Genomic DNA, 22,620 nt, shown 5'->3' on the forward strand with positions numbered 1-22,620 from the left:
TGTATGAACCAGAAACATGCCATGTAATTTGGGCCATTTGGGAAGGACATGGGTTGTACTCTAAGGATAACAGAGACATAACATTTTCAAATGTATATATGAGGATGATCAAAGCCTTGAAATGCTCAAGGAAACTCATTTCTGTTATAATATGTAAATAACTTCACCAGGAAAACACACATAAAATGCCTCCACTAAAAATAAAACCAGTTTACATAAATGTAGAGTCAGTTCTGAAGCTTATTTTCACATAACCGTAATTTTAATCTAGATGTAGTCTTTTTTTTAATTTAGCATTCTTTTATAAACTCCTTACTTTGTAATAAAAAAGTCCACATAGTCATCATCATAACAACTGTCTTGGGTTGGGTCCCTCCAAAAAGCAGGTGCTGAGACATGGATGTGAGTACAAATAGCTCTTTTAGGAGGTAAATCCAAGAAACACTTGCAGAAAATTGGAAAAATGAGGAAACCAGTGAAGGAAGCATTATTGAGCAAGTCACCACTGTGAGTCACCAGGGCTCAATCCCCACCGGGGATCCCTGGGAGACAGTGTGGAACACACCTTAGAGTTAACCCAACCAAGGGGTGAAGCAGCTGGGGTATTTATTCACTAACTCTCATCGGCGAATGGCTGAGAGATGCTTCCAGGGGGTGTTAATCCTCAGCACTTTAAGGCTGCCCTGCTAAGGGGCTCAGAGGGCTTCAGCACTCAGTGAAAGCTCACTGGCGAAGATTTGCAGGTGCTTACAGTTGGAAGTGACTGGATAGCAAGCATATGAATGGGAAGTCCTGAGGTTGTGTGGTCATGGCACAAGAGAATCAGGTGAAATAACTGTATAATATTTCATCATATTACTATACTACTGTTTTTCTATTTGCTTTGAGAACAGACTTTAATTGTCCAAGTTTTAGAAAGAAGTCAGTTAGTATAACACTCATGTGAAACTTAGAATAAGTACCTAACAGATGTATTAAATTATTTTATAGTCAACATTGTAGAAAGATGAATGCATTGTTTTTGTTCAAAAGGTGTTCATTCACTCTACACCCATTAAGATAGCTATAATGAAAAGAAAGAAAGTGACAAGTATCGGGGAAGATGTAGACAAATCGGAACGCTTTCCCATTGTTGAGTGGGAATATAAATTGTGCAGCCACTGTGGAAAACAGTATGGTAGTTCAGCAAAAAATTTTAAATTGAATTAGCATATGATTCAGCAATTCCACTCCTTGAGTGGAATTGAGTATGTACTCAAGAGAATTAAAAGCAGGGACTTAAACAGATAAATATTCGTATTCCCCTGCTAAGAGTAGCTTCATGCACAGTAAACAAAAGATGGAAGCAACCCAAATGTCCATCAATGCATGAATGGATAAAGTGTGGTATGTACATACAATGGAATATTATTCAGCCATAAAAAGGAAATATGACATATTCTATTACATAGGTGAGCCTTAAGGATATTATGCTAAGTGAAATAAGCCAGTCTCAAAAGAACAAATACTGTCTGTATGATTCTACTTATATGAGATACCTAGAGTAGTCAAATGTATAGAGACAGAAAGAAGAAGGGTAGTTGCCAGGGGCAGAGAGAGTGGGGAATGGAGATTTATTGTTTAATGAATATAGAGTTTCAATTTTGGAAGATGAAAAAAGCTCTGGAGATGGATGGTAGCAATGGTTACCCAACAATGTAAATGGACTTAATGCCATTAACTGTGCACTTAAAAATGGTTAAAATGGTAAATTCCATGTTGTATATGTCTTACTTTAATATAAAGAATCCTGCAAAAAATTTAAAAATAAAAATAAGCAAATGAACTATTACAGGCCACAACATGAAGTTTTTTAAGCAAAAAAGAAGATATACATTAATTTCCTCAATATCTGCCATGCTATACATACTTCGCTTTTTGAAATAGCATCTAGAGCCTGTGAAAATAGCAATAGCCATTCTGGGGCTCTCTGATGTTCTTGCCGTCCTTACTCTAAATTCATTCACACCCAAAGTCTTCCTCATGCTAGAATAAAGCCAGCATTTGATCCAAAAATACAACAGTTTGACCTGAGCTCTTCCTCCAAGATACAGTTCACTTGCAGTTGTATGTTTCTAGTGTTGGTGAAGAGGAGCCAGGAGCCTTCAATGTCCAGAAAGAGTTGGCAACACGGGTTGGCCAGTGGTGTCTATGTTGAGAGCTGGTTCACCTGCCCTCTTCAGAATGGTTGTCAAAGTCTGTTCAGGAAGCCCTCAAGGAAGGCAGTTTTCAGGCTGATCTATTGGTCCCCTCCCCCAGAGTATGTGAGTTCAGCATTTTTCTCATAACAAGAACTCAGTAAATATCTCACAAATGAGTGAATAAATAATTAAACCAATGAATGAATAAATGAAATTCTACAAGAAAAGTCCAGCAAGCCTGGAAAAAGCTGTGCCACCATTAGTTACTCAGGTACCCCTGCAGAAGTCAGTCATGCCCTGCTCCCCCATCACTGAAGGAAATAGATGCTGCACTGGGAGGACATGTCATCTTCATCAAACCCCTGTCCAGTGGAAACAGCAGGCAGGCAATAAGACCCACAGAGCCCTCTCTCTGCACACTCCCATCCCTGTGCCTCACAGTCCCTTCCAACATAGGAGCCTGAGGATAGACCACAAACTTCCCAGCTGTTCCCTGGAGCCCTATCGTCCAAGAAGGAGAAGGAGCTGTGAGGAGTAGGCTGGGGTGGCAAGGCTTGGGACCCCCACACGTATACACACACACTCAGAGCAGCTCTGACTTTCGTCTATTTTATATTTTAGTTTTCCACAGAAGATTCAATGAGGGGGGCAAGTTTCCCCTCTAAAAAAAAAGATATTTGAAAAACACTGCTCTAGCCACATGTTACATGACTATAATCTCCCAGAGGGCAAGAGACTGGAATTACACCACCATCCCCTAATACCTGGTACAATGCCATGAACTTGATCAGGAAGTGTCTTGGGGCATCAGGCAAGAAGTGCCAATTACCTGGGTCCTAGTCCCAGCTCCAACATAAACCAGCCGGGCAAGCTACATCATAAAAGTTGTTCCATCTTTACTCTTTAAAATAGTGCCACTCTGGAGATTTTTCTACACTAACATTCCCTCATGAACTACCTTATTCATGATTTTATCAGCTTAGTTGAAATGTTGTATTTCAGCTGAAGACATCTGAATCGAGCCTTCGCTTTCACATTGGGTCAGCATCCTGCACACATGCACATGCACACGCTCTTACCCACTCCATTCCCCAACACCGCACCCCACATCCCACCACAGCCCACATCCTGCTGCCCAGGGCACCCTGGGACACCAATGCATCCCTCTCTAGATGCCAATTAAGAAAATAAATAGTTCTTATTATCCACTTACCCTTAAATACCTTCCTGGAGAAGTACTTACATCTTTTTTAATAAAGTGATCTGGTGGACAAAGCAAAAACTATAACCCAAATTGACAAATGCCCCCAGAAGTCCCAATAATTAGTTCTATTCTATTCTCCCACAATGTAAGATATGGTTTTAATCCTCTAAATATTTACTATTTATTGTAGTAAGATGTGGTGTATCTAACTCAAACAGCTAGGGAGCTACCACTCTGCCCAACAGCTGTGCTTTCAAGTGGTTCAGTACATAACCACACACACTGTGACTGTATTGCTCTCTGTAAACACTATAAAAAGTCAAATACGCCTATATGTTTCTCAAGTTCACTCGGACCAAAAAAAAAAAAAATCACCTATCCCATAGACTATCAATAAAATAACCCCAAAAAGTCCAAATAAATACAGAATAAACATTTAAAATACTCTATGCTGGATTTCTTTTTGCATTGTAATTCACTGTAATTAGTCAAATCCTGTGGGAACATTGATATGGGATATTTGCTGAACTGGTCAAGTTTAATCATCTCTCTAAATATGAATGCCAAGAATATATTAATATATTACAAGGTCACTCTCCTGTCAAAGGTACAATTGATATAGACAGCACAGGTAAACCACCAAGGACTCAGTTTTTTAACATCCAAAAGTACAGAGAATAATGTAGAAACCTTTCCGTATCTATCAGCCCCATCACCAGTTAACTATCAAATTTTGCCAATTCAACTACTTTTGAAAGGTCAATTTATAAATGTCTTATACTATATAATCTTTTGTATGTGTGTTCACAAAAAATCCAACAAACATGTGGCTGTCTAGGGGCAGAGAAATTAGAAGAGAGCACTATCCCCTCTGACAGGGCAGGGACTGCCTCGTATGTTGCCTTGGGCTAAAGCCCTGGGTCTCTAGGTGCTGAGAGAAGCTAGAAGGAAGGGTAACAAAGTCTTAAGCCCCTGTAATTCCTGGTAAATTAGACAGGCCCCCTGTAATCCCTGGTAAATGAGACAGGCAGCATAGCCCATCCAGGTTCTGACTCACTTGGAGACCTTCTCTCTTCTGACTCCATCCATCCCCCACATCAATCATAACAAAGAGGAAATCAGCTTTGCCCTCGGGGATGCATCTGGCAATGATTAGGATTTGGGGGTGAGTCCAGGTTTAGTTAGGGTATAGGAGGTGCACTGACATTTGCTGAGTGCCAACTATGTGCCATGCAACACTTTACATTAGTACTTCTCTACCCTGACAACCAGTTCATCATCACCTGAAAAATAGGAAGGAAACCTGGGAAGGCCTGGGACCACTCCAAACCAAGTATTTCACAGTAAGAACAATTACTTTACTGTAATCCTCTCAACAGCCTAGTAAACTAGGTACTGCTGTGCTCAGATATGATCCAGACATTAAATGGCAGGGCCAGAATTTAGACCCATGGCTATCTTCTTTCCAAAGTCCTGCTCTTTTCCCTGACCACAGAACTAGAGACTAGCTACTCTGGTCTCCATTTAGACCATAAAATCAATCCAGAAAGTAACTCCCAGTTCCAGCCCATAGTAGATACTTCATAGGTATTTTAAATGGAATAAATGAATACATCACATTCTAAAACTTGAATTAGAAAGGTAAGTTTGTCCAAGTAGATCAGATTAATGAAACAAAGAATCAGACTGCAAATGTAGGCCCAGGCTGACAAAGAAAAGTACAAAGCCTTTCATTCCTCCACTAGGGATAAAATGTTCACTCTATTCATCATCTCTTCAAATAATCTTCAGTCTCCTTGCCTGTTTTCTGACTGGGCTTCCAATTATATAACTATTAGGTTGATATTGTCCCACAGCTCTTGGATAGTATGCTCTGAGTTTATTTTTGTTTTGTCTTGGTTTTCACTTTTTTTTCCTTTGTGCTTCAGTTGGGGCAATTTCTACTGACTTGTGTTCAAGAACCCTATTTCCTCAGCACAGTCACATCTACTACTGAGAATAACAAAGTTATTAGTCTTTCATTGTGTTCTTCATCTCCAGTATTTCCTTTTGTTCCCTTTTTATGGTCTCGATCTCTCTGCCAATACCCTTATATGTTCATCCATGCTATCCCCCTTTTCCACTGGATACTTTAATATATTAATCATTACTAGTTAAATTTTCTTTCTGATAATTCTAACATCAGAGTCATATCTGAGTCTGACTCTGTTGGTGCAGGACAGGGGCAAACCTACCCCCTGCATCTGGTAAAGGACATGTAGGAACAGGATTTCCCCGAAGTGGGGTGGGTGGGAGAAAGGTAATTGCAACTTGCTTGATTTTCTGACCTGTGGACTTAGAATGAACTTTGTCATAAGAACAGACTTTTATGGGGTTCCCACCAAATCTTTCCGGTTGCAATTTGGTCCGTTAGATGTGGTCTAGGGCTGGAGGTTTCTATGTGATAGGTTTTCTACATAATGAAGCTGCTAGACCATTCTGCCCACCCCTGCTCCCCAACCCAATGGAAGGTCTGCATCTCATGTCACCCCACAAGGCCACTCACTGCCTCTCACTGTTCTGCGCCTCTCATGATCATTTGCACAGTCCCCTCATTTCACTTCTTTTTTATTAACCACTTTATTGAGATATAATTTCCATACCATAGAATTTACCGTTTAAAATGTACAGTTCAATGATTTGGGGTATATTGCATTATTAATTTGAAAAATTGTTGTAAATGTAGGCAGCGAACTTTGCCATTTTAACCATTTTTAATTGTATAATTCAGTGGCATTAATTATATTCACAATGTTGTGCAATCATCACTACTATGTATTTCTAAAACTTTTTCATCAACTTAAACAGAAACTCTATAATCATTAAGCAACAACTCCTCATTCCCCTCTCTCTCTAGCCCCTGGTAACTTCTAATCTACTTTCTGTCTCCATGGATTTGCCTATTCTAGGTATATTATGTAACTAAAATCATACGATATTTGTCATTTGATCTGGCTTATTTCACTTAGCACAATGTCCTCAAGGTTTATCACATTGTGGTGTAAGGTTTGTCACATTGTAGTATGGATCCACCCTTTGGTTATTGAGAATAATGCTGTACAAGAGTCTGTTCTAGTCCTGGCTTTCAATATCTTTGGGTATGTTCCTAGGAGTGAAATTGCTGGGTCATATGGTAATTCTATGCTTAGTTTTTTGAGGAACACTCTCATTTCTTGATAATTTAAACCCTAGCTTATTGTTACGTTTCACTATTTTTGTCTTAATAATTGGTGATTTCAATATCCTTGTAGCCTCTCAATTCCTTAAACTCTTCTCCTTCACCTCAATAGTTTGTCCTTCACACTACTTCACTCATCTCCTACTCCCCTCCACCCACCGTGGTCGTTCCCTAGACCTGTCATCAGCATTAGGGGCATCTCCTTCATAATCTCCATTTCAGTCGTCTCTCCAGACCCTGTAGTACAAATCCTTCAACTCTGCAGGAACTCCAATTCTTTGACCCTACCACCTTTTCACACTTCCTTGGTCTTTTCATGCCTTAACTTCCCCCCACTCACCAAGCTTGAATTCCATAATCATTTATTTTCTTATTTATTTATTTATTTATTTATTTAGAGATGTCAACCAGGCTGGAGTGCAGTGGCGCAATCTTGGCGCACCACAACCTCCACCTTCTGGGTTCAAGCAATTCTCCTGCCTCAGTCTCCCAAGTAGCTGGGATTACAGGTGCCTGGCACCACACCCAGCTAATTTTTGTACATAATCACTTATTTTCAATCACTGCTGTGCCTACACTTTCAACTCCAGTGTCCCTTTATCACTTGGTTATGTTTGCTCAGCAAAACTACCACCCTAGTTAAAATAAAGTCTTCACCTGTAACTCATCATAGGCATCTAAGAAAAATCACACAACTCCTTGGCCTTAATTCATGACCATAAACCTCAAATGGGTCTTGAATGCCTCCTGGCAATCAGTATTACATTTCCTTAGTTCTTTCATTTTCCCTGTTCTCCTAAATGACTGTTTCATACTTTCTTCTCTTTCCACAAACCTGCAATACCCACTCCACATTCTCACTTTGAGCTGATGACCTGGCTCCCTATGCACTGAGGAAATTGAAGTAATCAGAATGGGACTTTTGCAGACTCCCTCCACCACATCCACCCACCTACCACATCTGCACTTGCACACTCCACCTCCCATCTACAACTGTAGACAGACTCTGCACTCCCATCCAGGACCCACTCCTCCACTTTGCACAAGACCCATCCCCCTCACTTACTTAAGAACATTATACCATCAATTCTTCCTTTTTGTAAACCTACCTCAGTCAAATTTCCCATTCTACAGAATCAGTCCCTCTAGCATCAAATATGCTGTTATTCCTCTTACCTTAAAAATAACCTCCCCTTGCACTCCAGCCTGGCCAACAGAGCGAGACTCCATCTCAAAAAAAAAAAAAAAAAAAAAAAAAAGCCTCCCTTGGCCTCACTTTTCTTTCCAATCACTTCCTGCACCATGAGGCAAGACAAGTAGAGAAGCCCATTGCCAGCCCCACACTCCAATCCAGCCCACTCTTTCCTGGCCTTGCCTCCAAATTCCTCTTGTCTCTTTGTAGAAACTCATTATCACTGAACAAACTAATTTTAACCCCTCTTATCTGTTACTTCCCTTCCATCTCTACAGCCTCTGTTAATTCAGACCTGTTCTATAATTTCCTAACTAATCACCCTGCTCTAGCCTCACTTCCTCCTCCATCACTGGAAGCTTTCAGCCTCCCCCTGCTAATATGAGTTTCTGTCATTCCCTCCCATTAAACACTTCCATCCCTAGTAAGCATTCACTATAGGTTAGAATTGGGTACTGCTATGAAAACACTGCTCCAAGATAATTTCCAAATTCCCCCCAACAGATTGCTGCTCCTTAAACCTGCTAGATACAGACATTCCAGAGCTGCCACTGCCTCCACATTGGTGCCGGAGTGGTCTCTCTAATGAAGACAGAATCCTGTACCTGCTTCAAACTCTTCTCTGGATCCCCATTGTCCTGTGAGAGTCTATCTACCTTATTTACCACAGTGCTGAAAGTTCTCCATAATGTTCCTCTCCCTCTAACCTCATCTGTTACTTCTTCCACACATAGGCTCCTCAAACACTGAGCTAGGTATAGTTCCCAGGTCCTATATATAATCCAGGTCCTTAGGCCCAGATTTATCTATTCATCCAGCACCGTACCAGCACATAGGAAGCACCTGAGCAAACACATGCTGAGTGAATACACTTATTGAAATCATATTCTATACAAACTCCATATGTTAGAAAATTATTCCACATCAGCTTCAAGTGCCCAAGATTCATTTTGATAAGGCAACATCTACTTTTCATGCCTTTTGCAGTTTCTGGAACACAATAGACCATCATTAAAGACTGAGTGAGTGGGTGAGTGGGTGGGTGGATGGATGGATGGATGGATGGAGAACTGTGAGAGAAGATAACTAACATTAAGAGAACTTCCCCTCTCAATGGTGAGTTCTTGAGTACAGAGAACATGTCTTAATTCTTTGCATTTTCAATGCTCAAAACACAGTCTAACACAAAAACTTATTAATGAATATGAGAAGGATACATGAATGTGCAATTGCATGAATTAAATACATATTATTTCAATTGTAAACCTTGATTTAACAGATATAGCATTCGATTAACTATCTTATGTGAACTCATGTTTCAGATATAAAAAGTCCAAATATAGAAATTTCTACTAACTAGAAAAAAGTTTCAATCATTAAAAGAAGTCTTCACATCTGAAACAACATGTGAAAATTATAACTGCTACTGTCACCTATCTTTAGGGGTACCAATATTCTTTAAAAAATGGCAAAATAAAGTATATTATAGATCATATGTAGGAAAAAGTTTCATCATTCATATTTCTTAAAAACAAAGTTCTATTATTTTATTAATAATTTTTGTCCTTTAACATTCATTGTAAAGTGTTAAAGCTATAGAACTATAATTAAATAAAAGGAAGAAAATAAACAATCACCAGGAATAGCTCCTGTTAACATTTAGTGTTAAAATGTGTTCTAGCATGGACACAGGAAAGGGAAGAAAACACATTGGGGCCTGTCGGCGGGGGCAAGGGGAGGGAGAGCATCAGGATAAATAGCTAATGCATGCTGGGCTTAGTACCTAGGTGATGGGTTGATAGGTGCAGCAAACCACCATAGCACGCGTTTACCTATGTAACAAACCTGCACATCCTGCACATTGCACATGTATCCCAGAACTTAAAATAAAACAGATTTTTTTAAAAAAGAAAACAAATATGTTCTAGTATTCTTCTTCCTGTGTGTTTAAATGTACATGTGCATGTACACAATATAAACAAAATGATAATATTGTATAACCTGCTTTTTTTAGCAATTGTTTCTGAAAAGCAAAGTCTGAAGAACAAGCTGAGATGCTACTATTTTATTAAGCACTATGATACCAGAGAAGCAGGGGAAAGGAGGAGAGAGGCAGGGAAGAAGTCTCTAGAGGGTGCACTGCCATAATGGCCGCCTCTGGTATGAGTTGCAGTGGATGTCTGAACTCATGGAACCACCCTCTGAACTGTACTGCCATGTCTCAGTCTAGTCCACCCAGGCAGGCAAAGGCGAATGTTTACACTAGCTTCTGTCTCTCGTTGGTCAGCTTTTACCCTGTCCCATCTCCACTTCTGAATTATGTGTGGGCACTAGGAAGATCTTTGGCATCTGACACTCCAGTGGCCATGAGGAAGAGAAGAGGTGGAATATGAGAGATACGTTGTGAGGGTATAAGCTAAGGCGACATTGGGTGGTGCCTATGCGAAGTTGGTTGTAGCCCATGCAGCTCAAGGATTAAGTGGCCTAAGAACAAATGAGGCAGAGATCATCTGAGGTATACTTAAATATGTGGGACATAGAGTCATTAGTGCTCTCCCATTGCAACTGGCCTCTATAGTAAATATGATATCTCCATTTTCATGAGAATAGCCCTGTCCTCACATATTCCCCACAGAGCTTAGGTTGGGGGTGGAGTCAGCATCACCTCCAAGTTGGTGGCCAGGCACAATTTCTAAAAAAGCTTAAGGCAAAAGAGTGAACGAAAAAAGGCTACAGTCTCTTCTGCCACAGTTATTCCCACATGGAAATATGTCATCTCCCTTCTCTGCCACTCATTCCAGAATTTTCTCAACTTTGGCCAGGAATTTGACTGCTCTTGGTTTCTCTCCTGGTACAGTCACCCATACTTTCATCCCCAGGGAGCCCAAGTCTCTCACTGCCTTGCCTTTATCAGGTCATGATTGCTGCAACTGCTCATTTACCATTGTCCTTGGGCACAGAAAGTCCAGGCGATACCCAGTGAATCCTCTGGATTCCATATATACTCCTCCCTGTTCACATTGTATAACAACACCCCAGCTATCCTCTGCTTTCCTTTTGGTAAATAAGGTCAGTTATAATCACCCCATCCCAGTATAATAAGTCTGTTCTTTGCTTTCTGGTCCACTGACATGAGAAATCTAAATTGGCCATATTATTCTCATCTTCCGGTTGGATGGAGCTCTTACTGTCTTACTTTCTCCTGGGAAGAAGCAGTTCCCCACCCTCCCTGATCCTGAACCAAGGCCTCTGTACCCATCAGAATCTAACATTACAGAGATGAAAAGGACATATTGTACAAAAGAGTCACAGGGGATCTTTGTAAGAGGGACCATTCCTGCTCCTTCACCCCTGTAGATTCTCATATTCTGGTTTCGGGAGACACAGTCTCATAATATTGGCCATTGCTTCAACATCTCAAACTACCAGAAGTTTTTTCTCAACTGCCACCTTTCCTAAGCCTCTGTTAGGCTACTCTGCCCTTCCATTAGGTTGGCTATTTTCGGATAATGGACCCAATGGTCATTGCCCCTGGTTTCACTTCCTCTGGGATAAAATATATCCCTTGGTCTGAAGCTATGTTGTGTAAACATCATATCAATGGATCAATCAATGTGTTCCTAGATGCACTGCTAGTAAGGAAGGTAAATCCACATCTGGAGTAGAAATCAATTATAAGAAATGAGGCCTAGTGTGGTGGCTCATGCCTGTAATCCTAGCCCTTTGGGAGGCCAAGGCAGGAGGATCACTTGCAGCCAAGAGTTAGAGACCAGACAGGGCAACATAGTAAGACTCTATCTCTACAAAAAATAAATTTTTAAAAAATTAGCTGGGCACAGTGACACGTGCCTGTAGTACCAGCTACTCAGGAGGCTGAGGTGGGAGGATCGCCAGAGCCCAGGAGTTGGAGGCTGCAGTGAGCTATCATCACACCACAGGAGCTCAGCCTGAGCTACAGAGCAAGACCTCATCTCTAAAATATATATATATATAAAATTTTTAATTTTAGAAAAAAATAATTGTTGCCCCTGTCAGGGTGTAATTGAAATGGTGCCATACTAAGAGCTGAGCATGAATCTCTGCTGCTGGTAAGGGGGCACTCAGCAGTGGTGGTAGCTGGATTGCTTTGGTGACAAGGAGCCCCTAATACCAGGCACCTTGGTCTGAGGCCGGATTGTGTAAATACCATTTCATTAGATCAATCCCTCTCTCGAGGCCTCCAGCCCTACTACATGGTCACTTTGGTCATGGGTTCATTGTGTCAGCACCAGAATGGCAAGGAAAGTCTGAATGATACCCACTTTATGAGTTTCTCTGTCCATACATTGGACAGTGGAGTTTTAAGTTGTGTAAATAGAGGAGAGAGTGAGAAAGAGTGAAAGGGAGGTATGAGCAATGGTTTGGGTGTCCTGGTGGGATCAAAGGATCAGTAGTCGAGGCTACTAAAGAGAGTGAACTGGAAATAGGGACAGTAATATAGAAGGATCCATGAAAGTGAGATGAGGGAGGGGATGCAAATGCTGGAGCTATCAAGGTCTGGGATATGACCACAGGAATGAGTGGCTGAGGGAGGTTGGAGCACCTTGGTCCCCAAGGCTAGCACCCTCACGACACAATTGCACATGTGTTCTCTCAGTTTGGGCTGGTACAAACCCTCCAGTTTCTGTGATTCCTTTGGCATATCAGCTACTTTCTCCCAGAGCAAAAACCATAATTCTCCACTCAGGGTATGCTGAAATTTGACTCCAGTTGTCAGTCTGAGTCAATAGGGGTGGCAAGGGCAGAGCCTTTCAAAAAGAAAACTCCTCCTGCAGATGCATTCACTGCATTGTTTCCAAGCCAAGGAATGTATACAGCCTCCGGGAGCTGGAAAGGGCAAGGAAATGGATTCTCCCCAGAGCCCCTAGGAAGGAACACAGGCTTGCCAAGACCTTCATTTTAGCCCAGTGACACCCATGTCAGAGTCCTGACCTACTGAACTGTAAAATAATAAATTTGTGTTGTTTTAAGCCACTAAGTTTGTGGTGATTAACAACGGCAGCCATAGGAAACTAATACTCTTAACCAATTCCTTGTTTGGGGGCATTTTGATTATTTTCAACTTTTTTCTCATTATGAACAATAATACAATGAAACTTCTTATAGCTTAATTCTTTCGTATGTCCACAATTTTTCTTGGTTCATAGATATAACTTGTTGGGTCAAAGACTCTCTAAAATTTAATAGCCTTTTATATGTATTTCCTTCCAGAAACACAATAGCAGTCTGAAATACCATCAGCACATAGAATTTCCAACAACAGAAAGTATCCATTTTTGTTTTGTTTTGTTTTTTTCTTAACAATTTGACAGGCAAAAATAGTACCTAAGTGTTTTGAATTGCATTTTCATTACTGGTAAGCTTGTGCTACATGTTTAAGCATTCTTCTGTAGAACAGGCACATAGCAGCCATTTTAATGTCTTCTTTTATAAATTATTTCAAATCCTCCACTCATCTTCTTTTCAGGTGTTCATCTTTTCTTACTGCTTTGTAAAATTATCCATTTATGTCACATATTGAAAATGGCTGCAATTTGATTTTAATGTTTGATATTTTAAGATACAGAAGTTTTGACTTTTTATAATCAAATCTATCAATCTTTTCCTTTATAATTTCTGCTTTTAATATCACATTTAGAAGTACTTTTCTCATTTTTATATTTGTATAAATACTCATCCGTATCTTCATTTAGTGCTTTTATGGTTGAATGTTGTGAGTTAAGAATCTAATTTCAGGTTTTCCTCAATAATTACCACTCTCAATAAAGAATGCATCAAATGTCTATCCTTTCTCCACTATAATAGATTTGAAGATGATGTTTCAAAACAAACTGATACAGACTTAAATTCTCAGCTTTTAAATAAACTCACACTTGAAAGTAAAAAAGCTGTCAAGGAAGAGAAATTTTTTTATTGTTTTAAATTATCAGTCTCACAACATCACATTTACGTTTATGTAGCAGACCTCTAACCCCTAAGGAAATGATCTCACTTGTGAAACAAGTAACCACACCATAGACAAAATAGAGTTATATTTTCCAGTAATAAAACACCCAAATCTTCAGCAGCACAGCAGAGAAAGAAAAATCCCACATCCTTTGTGTTTAATTATACATTACTAATGTCATACCTGACACCGAAAGGTCTCCATATGCAGATCACAGAAGCCAGGAAAATCCTTTTTCCCTTCTCTTTCCCTACTACCATGCTTCTTCTAATTGCTGGAGATAAGATATGTTTTCATAAGCTCTTCAGTATTGCTCATGAGAAAGTAGAATTTTATATTGGCTTAAATAATGTTTCACATCATGTAAAAAGGAAAAAGTAATCATAAGTTAATTTCCAATCATTTTTAATGTTACCATTTGTTTTTCTAAAAGGAACATTGGCTTTTTAAGAAGAAAATATGCCCTATGTGTCTACAGCTAAAATATGAAAGCATCAACTGTATCTAGTGGCTCTCATATATTCCTGTCAGATCTACAGAGCAAAACCTTTAACTGAAAAACTGACAAAGCCATTAAATCAGGGATATATAAATTACTCACTAACTAGACCTTCCAGTTATACAAATCCAACTGAATGGTCATAGTCCTCTATAAATCTTTCAACTTTTGGTTTCATGGCTGGGTGTGATGGCTCACACCTGTAATCCCAGTACTTTGGGAGGCCGAGGAAGGTAGATCACTTGAGGCCAGGAGTTCAAGACCAGCATGGCCAACATGGTGAAACCCCATCTCTACTAAAAATACAAAAGTTAGCCAGGCATGGTAGCACACACCTGTAATCCCAACTGCTCGGGAGGCTGAGGCAGGACAATCGCTTGAACCCAGGAGGCAGAGGTTGCGAGTGTGCCGAGATCACACCACTGCACTCCAGCCTGGGTGACAGAGATTCTGTCTATAAAAAAAAAACTTTTGGTTTCAGAATTTGTTTTTGACTATTTCCAGTAGTAAATATGATAAAGAAAATAATATCAATGTAAAATAATCTAATTAACTATATTAACTGTATACCTATATATATTTGCCAACACTTAATAAAACCTTAAAATAGAAGTATTCTAAGTACTTCGTATATATTAATTCATTTAATCTTCTTAAGTATCGTTGTTATCAGCCCCATTTCACATGTGAGGAAACCAAGACACAGAGAAGTTAAGTAAATGTAATAAGGTTTATCATCCAGTAAGTAGCAGGATTGGGATTTGAGCCCAGAGCTCATATGCTTAACCACACACTATGATATAATTCAATGATACCTTCAGAGCCAGGGTTCTTCACATGAGATCCACGAGCTAATTCACAGCCATGGGTGGGCATCAGGAAGTCTGTGAATCTCCCAAAACTGTATGTAAATATTTACATGCACATGTATATCTATACTTCATCAGATTCTCAAATGACTCTGTAACTTAAAAAAAAATAAAGGTAAAGAGCTACTACTTTAGGAGTCAATGCTTCATAATGGAAACAGTAGGGGTTTCGCCTGATATGCAACTGGTTAGAACACCACTTTGCCATTTATTAGCTGTGTGAACTTGGACAAGTTAATTGCCTGGTCTAAACTTCATCTTCCTTATCTCTACATGGAAATAATAACACCTACCTTGCATTGTAATAATTATTAGAGCCAGTGTCTGACACTAACAGGTGCCTGGTAAGTCATAGATGCTTTTATCAGTGTTGTTCCTGTAGTTGTTGATTTTTTTTCCTTTGATTTTAATATAGCTTACTCAACTATCATCCCACATAGTACTCTTGCCCTGAAATATTATGAGTTTTTTTGTTTGTTTGTTTGTTTTTTTGAGACAAAGTCTCACTCTGTCGCCAGGGTGGAGTGTAGTGGCACACTCTCAGCTCACTGCAACCTCCGCCTCCCAGGTTTGAGCTATTCTCCCGCCTCAGCCTCCCGAGTAGCTGGGATTACAGGTACACACAACCATGCTCGTCTCTACTAAAAATACAAATATTATAAGATTTTTAAGGCCCATAACATAGTATCCAATTGAGACTGAGACAATCCAGTCTAAAGTAGGAAGTGAATGGCAAGGAGTTAGGAGGAGGGGTCCCTTCCCACTACGCCCTGTGATGGTGGGTCTCTAATCTTTTTCTTTCTTCAGCTTTAAGAAATTTCCTGACATTCCCTAATTCCCAAAGGATAAGAAGGAGATATATATTACCTTAAAGGTGCTTTGAACTCATAGGGAAGAGAAGTACCGTTTAAATTCAAGATACTATTATCCACAGAGATTATGGAAAATTGTAGAAGCTAGAATAAACTTAATCTGAACAATTAAAGAATGACAGCAAGTCAAGTTGGAGCTTAAAAAAAATCACTTTGCTAACAGTTAAACGTTATGAACTGGCTGTAAGATATATGTGAAGTCTGCACTTTGAAAGCTTTAAACATAATGAATCATTAAGCTCAATTTAATATTCCTCTGTGGGTGATCCGTTTCATTCTCATAACCCTTGACCATGTTGCTTTTACTTATACCTAAACTTGAAATCTCCTCTAGCCTCACCTGTTGAAATCTTACACACCCTTCAATCATTTTCAGGAAAAAAAAGAAATGCCTTCTACATGAGACTTCACGACCTCCCTGCCATCAGCATTTTTTCGTGTCTCTTAATTCCTACAGTTCCTTATTTATACCCTCTCAAGGCGCTTAGCATACTGTTGGCCATTGTCATCATTTGTGCATCTGTCCATAGCTTCATTCTATCTTTCTACTACTAAAGCTCTTCAACAGCAAGAACAATGTTTCATTCATCTGTGCATCCGTTATAACAGTAGCTATTCAAAACTAGTTGTGGGATAATTGCATGGAAAAAAATTGAATGAATATATGAGTTTTTTAGGAAAGAGATTCTATAGTAATTTCAGCCCGGAATTAGAAGTGTAAGCAGAAGTGCAGTTAATGAATTTGCTAATTCTCCTTCCATGTTGGAGAGAGTCATCAACATTTGTTTTTTAGCTACAACATATACTTTATAGTCTCACCTTTTTTTAACATTATACTTTATGTTCTAGGGTACAAGTGCACAATGTGCAGGTTTGTTACATATATATACATGTGCCATGTTGGTGTGCTGTACCCATTAACTTGTCATCTACATTAGGTATATCTCCTAATACTATTACTCCCCCCTCCCCCCACCAGACAACAGGCCCCAGTGTGTGATGTTCCCCTTCCTGTGTCCAAGTGTTCTCATTGTTCAATTCCCACCTATGAGTGATAACATGAAGGGTTTGGTTTTATGTTCTTGCGATAGATTGCTGAGAATGACGGTTTCCAGCTGCATCCATGTCCCTGCAAAGGACAGGAACTCGTCCTTTTTAATGGCTACATAGTATTCCATGTTGTATATGTGCCACATTTTCTTAATCCAGTCTGTGACTGATGGACATTTGGGTTGGTTACAAGTCTTTGATATTGTGAATAGTGCCACAATAAACATACATGTGCATGTGCCTTTAGAGCAGCATGATTTATAATCCTTTGGGTATTTACCCAATAATAGGATGGCTGGGTCAAATGGCATTTCCAGTTCTAGATCCTTGAGGAATTACCACACTGTCTTCCACAATGGTTGAACTAGTTTACAGTCCCACCAACAGTGTAAAAGTGTTCCTATTTCTCCACATCCTTTCCAGTACCTGTTATTTCCTGACTTTTTAACGATTGCCATTCTAACTGGTGTGAGACGGTATTTCATTGTGGTTTTGGTTTGCATTTCTCTGTTAGCTAGTGACAATGAGCATTTTTTCATGTGTCTGTTGGCTGTATGAATGTCTTCTTTTGAGAAGTGTCTGTTCATATCCTTTGCCCACTTTTTGATGGGGTTGTTTGTTTTTTTCTTGTAAATTTGTTTGAGTTCTTTGTAGATTCTGGATATTAGTCCTTTGTCAGATGAGTAGATTGCAAAAATTCTCTCCCATTCTGTAGGTTGCCTGTTCACTCTGATGGTAGTTTCTTTTGCTGTGCAGAAGCTCTTTAGTTTAATTAGATCCCATTTTTCTATTTTGGCTTTTGTTGCCATTGCTTTTGGTGTTTTAGACATGAAGTCCTTGCCCATGCCTATGTCCTGAATGATATTGCCTAGGTTTTCTTCTAGGGTTTTTATGGTTTTAGGTCTAACATTTAAGTCTCTAGTCCATCTTGAATTAATTTTTGTATAAGGTGTAAGGAAGGGATCCAGTTTCAGCTTTCTACTTATGGCCAGCCAGTTATCCCAGCACCATTTATTAAATAAGGAATCCTTTCCCCATTTCTTGTTTTTGTCAGGTTTGTCAAAGATCAGATGGTTATAGATGTGTAGTATTATTTCTGAGGGCTCTGTTCTGTTCCATTGGTCTATATCTCTGTTTTGGTACCAGTACCATGCTGTTTTGGTTACTGTAGCCTTGTAGTATAGTTTGAAGTCAGGTGGTGTGATGCCTCCAGCTTTAAACAACTGGTACCAGTCACTGCAAAAACAAGCCAAAATGTAAGGACCATCAATGCTAGGAAGAAACTGCATCAACTAACGAGCAAAATAATCGGCTAACATCATAATGACAGGATCTAGTTCACACATAAAAATATTAACCTTAAATGTAAATGGGCCAAATGCTCCAAGTAAAAGACACAGACTGTCAAATTGGAAAAAGAGTCAAGACCCATCAGTTTACTATATTCAGGAGACCCATCTCACGCACAGAGACGCATATAGGCTCAAAACAAAGGGATGGAGGAAGATCTACCAAGCAAATGGAAAAAAAAAAAAAGGCAGGGTTGCAATCCTAGTCTCTGATAAAACAGATTTTAAACCAACAAAGATCAAAAGAGACAAAGAAGGCCATTACATAATGGTAAAGGGATCAATTCATCAGGAAGAGCTAACTATCCTAAATATATATGCACCCAATACAGGAGCACCCAGATTCATAAAGCAAGTCCTTAGAGACTTACAAAGAGACTTAGACCCCCACACAATAATAATGGGATACTTTAACACCCCACTGTCAACATTAGACAGATTAACGAGACAGAAAGTTAACAAGGATATCCAGGAATTTAACTCAACTCTGCACCAAGCAGACCTAATAGATATCTACAGAACTCTCCATCCCAAATCAATAGGATATACATTCTTCTCAGCACTACATCGTACTTATTTCAAAACTGACCACATAGTTGGAAGTAAAGCGCCCCTCAGCAAATGTAAAAGAATAGAAATTATAACAAACTGTCTCTCAGATCACAGTGCAATCAAGCTAAAACTCAAGATTAAGAAACTCAATCAAAACCGCTCAACTACATGGAAACTGAACAACCTGCTCCTGAATAACTACTGGGTATATAACGAAATGAAGGCAGAAATAAAGATGTTCTTTGAAACCAATGAGAACAAAGACACAACATACCAGAATCTCGGGGACACATTTAAAGCAGTGTGTAGAGGGAAATTTATAGCACTCAATGCCCACAAGAGAAAGCAGGAAAGATCTAAAATCGACACCCTAAGATCACAATTAAAAGAACTAGAGAAGCAAGAGCAAACACATTCAAAAGGCAAGAAATAACTAAGATCAGAGGAGAACTGAAGGAGATAGAGACACAAAAAACCCTCAAAACATCAATGAATCCAGGAGCTCGTTTTTTGAAAAGATCAACAAAATTGATAGACCGCTAGCAAGACTAATAAAGAAGAAAAGAGAGAAGAATCAAATAGATGCAATAAAAAATGATAAAGGGGATATCACCACCAACCTCACAGAAATACAAACTACCATCAGAGAATACTATAAACACCTCTACACAAATAAACTGGAAAACCTAGAAGAAATGGATAAATTCCTGGACACATACACTCTCCAAAGACTAAATCAGGAAGAAGTTGAATCTCTGAATAGACCAATAACAGGTTCTGAAATCGAGGTATTAATTAATAGCCTACCAACCAAAGAAAGTCCAGGACCAGATGGATTCACAGTCGAATTCTATCAGAGGTACAAGGAGGAGCAGGTACCATTCCTTCTGAAAGTATTCCAATCAATAGAAAAAGGGAATCCTCCCTAACTCATTTTATGAGGCCAACATCATCCTGATGCCAAAACCTGGCAGAGACATAACAAAAAAAGACAATTTTAGACCAATATCCCTGATGAACATCAATGCAAAAATCATCAGTAAAATGCTGGCAAACCGAATCCAGCAGCACATCAAAAAGCTTATCCACCATGATCAAGTGGGCTTCATCCCTGGGATGCAAGGCTGGTTCAACATACGCAAATCAATAAACGTAATCCAGCATATAAACAGAACCAAAGACAAAAACCACATGATTATCTCAATAGATGCAGAAAAGGCCTTTGACAAAATTCAACAGCCCTTCATGCTAAAAACTCTCAATAAATTTGGTATTGATGGAACGTATCTCAAAACAATAAGAGCTATTTATGACAAACCCACCACCAATATCATACTGAATGGGCAAAAACTAGAAGCATTCCCTTTGAAAACTGGCACAAGACAGGGATGCCCTCTCTCACCACTCCTATTCAACATAGTGTTGGAAGTTCTGGCCAAGGCAATCAGGCAGGAGAAAGAAATAAAGGGTATTCAGTTAGGAAAAGAGGAAGTCAAATTGTCCCTGTTTGCAGATGACATGATTGTATATTTAGAAAACCCCATCATCTCAGCCCCAAATCTCCTTAAGCTGATAAGCAACTTCAGCAGAGTCTCAGGATACAAAATCAATGTGCAAAAATCACAAGCATTCTTATACACCAATAACAAATGGAGAGCCAAATCATGAATGAACTTCCATTCACAATTACCACAAAGAGAATAAAATACCTAAGAATCCAACTTACAAGGGATTTGAAGGACCTCTTCAAGGAGAACGACAAACTACTACTCAACGAAATAAAAGAGGACACAAACAAATAGAAGAACATTCCATGCTCATGGATAGGAAAAATCAGTATCGTGAAAATGGCCATGCTGCCCAAGGTAATTTATAGATTCAATGCCATCCCCATCAAGTTACCAATGACTTTCTTCACAGAATTGGAAAAAACTACTTTAAAGTTCATATGGAACCCAAAAAGAGCTCATGTCACCAAGACAATCCTAAGTCAAAAGAACAAAGCTGGAGGCATCACGCTACCTGACTTCAAACTACACTACAAGGCTACAGTAACCAAAACAGCATGGTACTGGTACCAAAACAGAGATATAGACCAATGGAACAGAACAGAGCCCTCAGAAATAACAACACAGATATACAACCATCTGATCTTTGACAAACCTGACAAAAACAAGCAATGGGGAAAAGATTCCCTATTTAATAAATGGTACTGGGAAAACTGGCTAGCCATATGTAGAAAACTGAAATGGGATCTTTTTCTTACACCTTATAGAAAAATTAACTCAAGATGGATTAAAGACTTCAATGTGAGACCTAAAATCATAAAAACCCTAGAAGAAAACCTAGGCAATATCATTCAGGACATAAGCATGGGCGAAGACTTCATGACTAGAACACCAAAAGCAATGGCAACAAAAGCCAAAATAGACAAATGGGATCTAATTAAACTAAAGAGTTTCTGCACAGTAAAAGAAACTATCAACAGGGTGAACAGGCAACCTACAGAATGGGAGAAAATTTTTGCAATCTACTCATCTGACAAAGGGCTAATATCCAGAATCTACAAAGAACTTAAACAAATTTACAAGAAAAAAACAACCCCATCAAAAAGTGGGCAAAGGATATGAACAGACACTTCTCAAAAGGAGACATTTATGCAGCCAACAGACATATGAAAAAATGCTCATCATCACTGGCCATCAGAGAAATGCAAATCAAAACCACAATGAGATACCATCTCATACCATTTAGAATGGCAATCATTAAAAAGTCAGGAAACAACAGATGCTGGAGAGGATTTGGAGAAATAGGAACACTTTTACACTGTTGGTGGGAGTGTAAATTAGTTCAACCATTGTGGAAGACAGTGTGGCAATTCCTCAAGGATCTAGAACTAGAAATACCATTTGACCCAGCAATCCCATTACTGGATTACCAAAAGGATTATATACCAAAAGGGTTATAAATCATGCTACTATAAAGACACATGTACACGTATGTTTACTGCGGCACAATTCACAATAGCAAAGACTTGGAACCAACCCAAATGTCCATCTATGATAGACTGGATTAAGAAAATGTGGCACATATACACCATGGAATACTATGCAGCCATTAAGAAAGGATTTCATGTCCTTTGCAGGGACATGGATGAAGCTGGAAACCATCATTCTCAGCAAAATATCATAAGGACAGAAAACCAAACACCACATGTTCTCACTCATAAGTGGGAGTTGAACAATTAGAACACATGGACACAGGGAGGGGATCATCAAACACCGGGGCCTGTCATGGGGTGGGGAGCTAGGGGAGGGATAGCGTTAGGAGAAATACCTAATGTAGATGACAAGTTGATGGGTACAGCAAACCAACATGGCCCATGTATACCTATGTAACAAACCTGTACATGGTGCACATGTACCCTAGGTCTTAAAGTATAATTAAAAAAGAAGGAAGGAAGGAAGGAAGGAAGGAAGGAAGGAAGGAAGGAAGGAAGGAAGGAAGGAAGGAAGGAAGGAAAGAAGAGAAAGAAAGAGAAAGGAAGGAAGGAAGGAAGGAAGGAAGGAAGGAAGGAAGGAAGGAAGGAAGGAAGGAAGGAAGGAAGGAAAGAAGAGAAAGAAAGAGAAAGGAAGGAAGGAAGGAAGGAA

Source organism: Theropithecus gelada, chromosome 6 (genome assembly GCF_003255815.1).
Source record: "Theropithecus gelada isolate Dixy chromosome 6, Tgel_1.0, whole genome shotgun sequence".
Classification (NCBI taxonomy): Eukaryota; Metazoa; Chordata; class Mammalia; order Primates; family Cercopithecidae; genus Theropithecus; species Theropithecus gelada.